This window comes from Montipora foliosa, chromosome 7, assembly GCF_036669935.1.
Source record: "Montipora foliosa isolate CH-2021 chromosome 7, ASM3666993v2, whole genome shotgun sequence".
Lineage (NCBI taxonomy): Eukaryota > Metazoa > Cnidaria > Anthozoa > Scleractinia > Acroporidae > Montipora > Montipora foliosa.
The window spans coordinates 5,186,761-5,194,260 of NC_090875.1; the positions used below are offsets into that span (position 1 = coordinate 5,186,761).

The following is a 7,500-nucleotide window of genomic DNA, read 5'->3' on the forward strand; positions in this document are numbered from 1 at the left end:
CGATCTGTGCTGCTCTGAAGATCAGAGCCGTACCCGGTTGGAAGGCTTGCAAATACATCCTTTCCTTTAAAGAGTGCTTCTATGCTATAAAGCCAAGGTATCTTAAAACTATCGGAGACGCTCTTCAATGCACGTTTGAAATCTACCTCATTGACCACCATTTTGAGAATTTAGCTCCAACGAAATATGAGCCACGCAAATTTTGGTCAGCGTAGATCACTTAATAATGTATGCAAAATTATTCCGGGAACACGATTACTAACGGTAAATCACAGACGCTCCTCTCCGATTTTTTTTTTTTTCGGAGAGCGGGCGGCTGTAGACAGGGTCAACGGTTTTATCTTTCCTCATTGGATACTCACAGCCGCGGAGTCGACTGCTTACTTTATTACCTCTTTGCTGTGCAATACTCGAAAATTTTTTGTTAAAGACGTGATATCTCTGTTTTCAACCGATGAACATCGAAGTAAGTAAGAGTATTTTTTAAAGCGCCAGATGGGACCATGTTATCTTCTGATATCGAATTTTCTTAACAGTCTTCGTTACTCATGTCTCGTGTTCCATTGCATCAACCATTTTATTGGACCGCAACCATGGTCTGCGCTTTTCATTGACTACAGCCTTTGTGGGGCTCTTTAAATCATTTCCGGATATCATTCCGTTTCCTTTTGCCTACAAAAAAAGCAATAAAAAGGTCTAAGAAGGATAAACAATATTCTGGAAATTTTTGGATTTTTTTTTCCTCCATAAGGGCAAGATTTGCAAAAAAAAAAAACAGGCTTTTTGGGCAACTGAGCCCAGGCTAGAACCTATCCGGCTTCAATTACTGACCAAAGCTATTTACCATGCATGCGTCACAAAGGAGGAGCTTACAAAGGCTGTGCGACAATAGTCTTAAGTTTCTCTTTAATCTATAATGGAGAACACGTGTTGAAAACATTACGCTTAGGTATTGTAGGTTGTTACGTCTATATGTGCTATTCTCTATTTTTAACTTTTATTCTATCCAGCTGCAAATAAAAGTGGTCTCAATTCAACTTGCTTTTCTTTAATCAAACACTGAGCATGAAATTGTGGCACATCATACAAGTTGTCTTGCTTTTCAGCTCATTTGCATCTGGCTCTCCTCTCAAGGTACAACTAACATATCTATATTTCAACAGACTATTTAATGAACGTGTATCGAAAAAGGAAAAGCCTTCTCTACGGCTTGCGTCTCGTAAATTTCAAATCATGGGAAACATTACATTTTTTATTGGTGATTAAGGTATTGATAGCTTACAACTAATGGTAATTGTGAAAAATAGAATCGAAGTGCAGTTACTGAGCTTTTTCACCATGTCATTACAGGAGATTTCCACCGTCTTCTCACCTGTTATTACTGTGCTTAAGGGAAAAGAGAGAGGGTACCACAGTCACCTAACTAACCCCTTCTAGCAGATGCGCAGTGAATATTTTTTCACTCTAACCTTTTTGGAATTATATAACTTTTTGTATGTGTATGAAGACGAAATCCTCTGAGGGCTTATGTAGTGTCTGGAAAAAATCCTATAATCCACAGCGTTTGAACGTAAGCACAATTTTTTCCGAAACATACGGTATGGCACGTTGTTTCTGAAGAAAGGCAGACATGGGAAAATTTTGCAGCTGGACGCCCATCGATTGTCATAGTGCAACGTCCAGCCCGTAAAAAATAAGCGTTTTACAATGTGCAAGGCTCAGTTTTGGGTGCTGTTTCGCGCGGCAAACAGCGTGGATGCCACCTCGCAATACATTTGCGAGATGAAACTCAAGGCGGTAAGTACTTTGAAGATTTTACGCGTATATTTTTTTCTGAATACTGCAAAGTCATAGCTCGTGAAGATCTGCTTTAAGCAGGAAAGGGTAGACTTTACTATACTGGATTAAAATGGTGGAGGACAAAAGCCATTGTTATGCTAATTAGGTCTTGTTATGTTCGCTTTTTTCTTTTGTTTTATGGACATATGAGTTATTTCGGATGCGGTATACGAAAGACCAGCAGGAAATTAAAGATAATGGCGTCATAACACGACGCACACAGACGCCGGTGTGCTTGGGTGAGGCTGACCAATTTTTCCATATTTCGAAAACAAAGCAGCCCGCCGTCAAAGGTGACTGAAGACAGTTGTTTGCCGCTAAAATTTCGCAGGTGTGATTGACGTTTGCCTTTTAACTATCGAAATGTGACTGTAAATTTTATTTATCAATTTTATTTTAGGTCTTGCAATTTGATTTTTCCAGCTGTTTTAAAGCCAAGTTTTATTTGCATCCAAGGCCGGGGTCGCATTAGAGACGATTGGCAAAACTTGTTTACTTTAGGGACTTTTTTTCTAATGCGACCCCTCATTTGGACTTTTTCAAAAATTTCAGAATCGGAAAAAACAACATCACAGACGCGCGGGTGTGCTTGAGTGAGGCTGACCAATTTTTCCATATTTCGAAAAACAAAGCAGCCCGCCGTCAAGGTGACTGAAGACAGTTGTTTTTATCAATTTTATTTTAGGTCTTGCAATTTGATTTTTTCCAGCCGTTTTAAAGTCAGCCAAATAATAAAAAAAAATGGTTTGTAATGAGACCCGGCCCAAACGCAGTAATATTTTTTTGTTTTGAAGCAATACCACATGGCAAGTGATTGCGACGAAAGAGTCATAGTCTCAGGATAGGCTGCGATTATTCCATAAAAAGACGCTGCTGTAAATTAAAATAGCGTTGTTAATTTTTTTTTCACTTCACGCATCTATAATTTTGATTGACACCGACTTGAGATCAACTTCACACACTTAAGATTTTGATTGACACTTTCGGATTTCCGGCGGCGCAACAGAGCTAGACACTGTTAATTTAACCAATCACAGTCAATCAGTTCTCAACTTGCTAATCTCTGATGCCCGGTTTTGCGAATTTCAGCACTGCAAGTACATGTCGCCAAAGACAATAGCATTGTTGGCGATGATTTTGTCGAAATAAAGTTATTTCAAACATGGATCTCACAAGCCTTCAAGTTCCAACAGAATTAAGTACAGTGGGTACTCATTCCTCTTTAGACTCCCTAAGATGTCGTTTACAGTTTGATTTAAATTTGTTGCAAGAGTACTGTTGTTTCGTAACCACCTTTTTTTCGCATGTCTCAGTTTTTATACAGATATGTTTTAACCGGCCAAAAGCATCTTTAAGTTTTTTTCGTACCAGCTACTTATTTGGCCAACATAATCTTAAGGATACATGCCCGGGGGGGGGGGGGGGGGGGGGGGGGGGGGGGGGGGGGGGGGGGGGGGGTACTCGATGTATACTCGATGTATCCCTGGTTGGGGAGGTGCGGCGCGGCCCCTCATACCCTGACCCTGTTTAAGACAAATATCGCTGATTTTCCTACCCATTTTAAGACAGAATTCCGATTTTTGATACCCTGTTTAAGACATTTAACCCAGTTTAAGACAAAAATTGATAAATCCATAACCTGATTAAGACAAAAAATGCTAAATTCGATACCCTGTTCAAGACAAAAATCCGAAAACCATACCCTGGCTGGCCGCACGTCCCCATTAAGCCCTTATAAGGAGAGAAACCCCCCCCCCCCCCCCCCCCCAGGGATACATGCCTCTTTTCCCAGACAAGGACAAGCAAGCGTGCGCAACATCGCTAGTTTATCCACAGGTTATCCAGCTTTAAAAATGTTTCTCAACCACAGGTCATACAGCAAACTGTTGTTACATTGATTTTAACTTACGTATTAACTTGAAATTGGCTGTTTGCTTATAATACCATAAATGTACCATATATTAGATGGTATATGCTTCATAGATTTCTTCATGAAAAGTGCTAACATACGGTGTTTACGCACGAGTTTGCTTTCACAAAACGCACGAGCGAAGCTCTGCGAGCGAGTGAGTTTAGTGCGTAAAATACCGTACCAAAGCACTTCCTATGATGGAGTTTGCTCATTTTATACATACTGAGATCGTTTAGACGAATTCATTAAATCGTTTTTACAACAAAAAAAAACCGTTTAAGCTTAAATAACATGTACCTTACAAGTTACATGAACGCTTGAAATAGTAGAATAAAATGCTGAATAAATGTTGAATCAACTAAGCTTGCAGCATGACAATTTCATAACAATGAATTACTCAGTTTTTCGTAAGTATTTATTCACGAAATATAATACAAAGGAGAAAAAGCTCGATAAAAGGAAGTACTTAACTTTTTAATGAAGCCGGCTAATTCTGCTATGTCGAAGACGGACTGTTGTCTTCGTCTGCAGAATCAAATATGCTTTTAATTCGTTTACAAGTGTGATTTTCTTTCAAAATGTCCATTAAAACTTAAAATCAGACCTCGACGACTTAGAGGAACAAAGCAGTTCTATGTGTCATTGGTACGTGTCAATTAATGTGTTATGATATTCTGTCAATATATGTCCTTCTTCCTCTTTGTAAAGAAACAACTGTTCAGGCTTTAGCTCTTTCTTTTATGCCAGAAACTGGACATTCATACTCACTGTTTTGTAATAAGTGCGGATCTAGTCTGTGGATTAGCTCATTCAAATCTTCGAAGTATTCAGCACCAATCTCTTTCAAAGGCCAGCCATTTCTTCTGGTTAGTGCAGTTAAAACATTGTAGAACGGAGTCCATCTAATGTGTTTCTCATACATATCTTGACATAAAGTCTCAGGCTTTGTACATGTACATGCTAAACGGTTTTTTTCGTTTTGTGTTTTAGGTGTAGAACTGATTGTGTGCCACCGCCAAGAACATCACTAAGCCACGATCTTCTCTTTCCCCAACAGTTATCTGTTTTATAGGATGACCTCTCTTCACACGTTCTGGGCTGTACAGCTGCACAGCTGGACTGGTGTGAATGACGGTTGTCTCTTGCTTCTTTGAAGATGTTGCTGCTGCTCCATGGTGGGCTTTAATGAAGCCGACTTCTTTGATGTAACTGAGATTCGCTCTTGACGTCTTGACTGAAATTTTGAACCCTCTCCTTTGAGAGAGGGCTTTGGAGAGCCCTTGGATGGAGCCCTTTGGAGAGCCCTTTGGAGAGCCCTTGGATGGTGCCACTGTGTACTTTTTCTTGCGTGAAAGAAACAAAGCCAATAATTTTAATTGTACATGTATTACATTAGAATATTAGACAAATTAATGATATGAAGTCCGTTTGATTTGGTATGTGTGCGCTTCTCAATATAAGCTTTGTTAAGCCCCTGGGCAATGTGGTGGGGGTTTATTAAATTTCAAATTAAAAAATTGAAAAAAAAGCTCAAACAATGTTGATTTACCAAGACCGGCGAGCTCTAAACGTTTGTTTTTCTTTAATCTACAAGTAGGCTTTATAAACTAGGAGTTCTCATTGAGAAGTGAGTGCTGCCGTCAGTAGCATGTTTGAATGTAAATTTGACAATAGGAACTTCAAAGATAATGTAACTAATTATCTCCTACCTGAAAAACGACAATGTACAGTGATGTGGCAACCGTTAGTACTATTTTTAAGCAACTCTTCTTGCAGCGTCGATGTTCGCGAGCAACATCAGCCTAATCAGTCATTCCACTGTTAAATGCGTAGACGGCCTGAAGCTTTTGGTTTGATATTTTGTTTCGGCCAGAGTTTCACGAGGTGTCTCTGTCTTTCCAGCATTTCTTTTGACTTGAGCGCTGCAGAAACCGTTCAAGAAGAGGCCATCAGTTGTTAGAACACCACAAATCGGCGTGCAAGGCATAATGGGATTTTGCCCTCTGGGCAAGGAGAAAGCGGATTTCGTCTAGATATTCAATATTCAATATGGGTTACACTCTTCTCGTAAAAACAGAATTGGTTTGCCAATATTGAAGCCTACTTTTCAATTTACTAAGCCAGAAATGTTAGAAATACATGAAAGATATTGTGCATCAAATGGATACTCGGAAAAATCCGAGTCCCAGATGGGATTTCAACCCACGCCACGAGGGTCGAGGGTTCAAATCCCACCGTTTTGAACAAATTTGATTCCTTTGCTTTCGAGTTGTTTCTATAGTCGATGAAGGGGCTTTTGATTAGCTCTTTGCAATTTTTTATGGTCTTTGTTTGCAAATATTTAGCAGCAAAGTTAAGTTTTACCTGTTGGTTTGAGAAATTGTGTATATGAGGAATCTTATTTTGAACATGAAAATGATGGACAAATGGTCGGAAGCTCTTTCGTGCTGGTCAGGTTCATTCGATTTACTTGTGCATTAATTTACGGTGACAGATAATCAAGGCTTCATGTGAAAATTCTCTTTCTTTCGCCCTAAGTTTTTGCGAAATCGCCTTATGGCGAAAATGATAGCCGTGCTACGGTCTAACAATGATCTTATTAAATAGCCAGCACTATTTACAGGTGCCCCTGGTCAAGACCGAATGGACAGGCCATCCGCTGTAGATAAAATTCTTCCCCGACCCTAAAATTGAGGCTTCAAATGCCTTCAACTCCTTAAGGAGAGATCAAAAAAGGGTACTACACAAGATCACCCTGTAGCCATCAACTTCCACGCAATCAGTCTCTGTCCTCTGATCACACATCTGAATATCTCAACTCTTGCCAAACAGTGCCAATGTTGATGATGATGCAGCAGGGTCAGGTTTGCTGGTGGAATTAAAGAAGTGGTGGAATGAGTAAATCGAGTAAGGATCTAGCTTAGGATACTTTTCTAATGCAAAGAAGTGCGAAGAAGAAACTGCAAGGAAGACCTTTTGTGGAACAACAATCAACATAACCACGCAAGGTCACAAGCACCTAGGCACAGCGCTCGGTTCCAGGTCGGCACCTGGAAGAGTACGTGGAAAACTGGGTAAGCCAGCTAGTAAAGTCAGCTGGTAATTCGCGGCATCAAAGCCTTAAGCTGTACGCAAGGAGAAGGACTAAAGTTCGCAAGCGATGTTAGAGGACGTGAAGGATTCCTTCCCTCAGAAGACCAAGAGAGATGTCGACCTTGCCACAGAGAACGGCGCGTCGAGTTGACTGAAGGTTATCCCCTTTACAGACACGGGCATGATCTAAATAGACGAGAGTTCTGAGAGAGTATCAAGCTTAAATATGATGGAAAATCCTTGACACTCTATCTACTAGTGTGTGTGGAGATAAGTTCAATGTTGATTACGCGATAGTTTGCAGACGTCACGACGAGCATCGAGATCTTGAAGCTGTGATATTGAGTATGGTCTGCCACGATGTGAAACTAAAACCTGTCCTATAAGAGATAACGGGAGAAGCATTTATATTGGGGCCAATGAAGCCCCCGATTCTGTCTTAGACATTCACTCCCGAAGCCTCTGGGAAAGGCAAAGATCTGTGTTCTTTGATGTATGCATGGGTTTGTCACCCAAATGCATAATCCTATAAGGACCTATCCCGAAAGCAAATATACCACAAACGTGACAATGGAAAGTAACGTATGCATGCCAGTGAAGTTATGGGAGTCGAATAAGCCACTTTAGCCACTTTAGTATTTACCACCACCACAAGT

At 40.3% G+C, this 7,500-nt stretch overlaps 1 long non-coding RNA gene across 1 annotated transcript in view; it reads left to right on the top strand.

Annotated features, from left to right (window-relative positions):
* Window positions 1-1,016: 1,016 nt before the first annotated feature.
* The window catches only part of LOC138011011 (uncharacterized), a 10,907-nt gene continuing 4,423 nt past the window's right edge, over window positions 1,017-7,500 (top strand). The window contains exon 1 of the long non-coding RNA XR_011124623.1: window positions 1,017-1,134. This is a non-coding gene — a long non-coding RNA (uncharacterized lncRNA). The remainder of the gene's footprint in view (window positions 1,135-7,500) is intronic.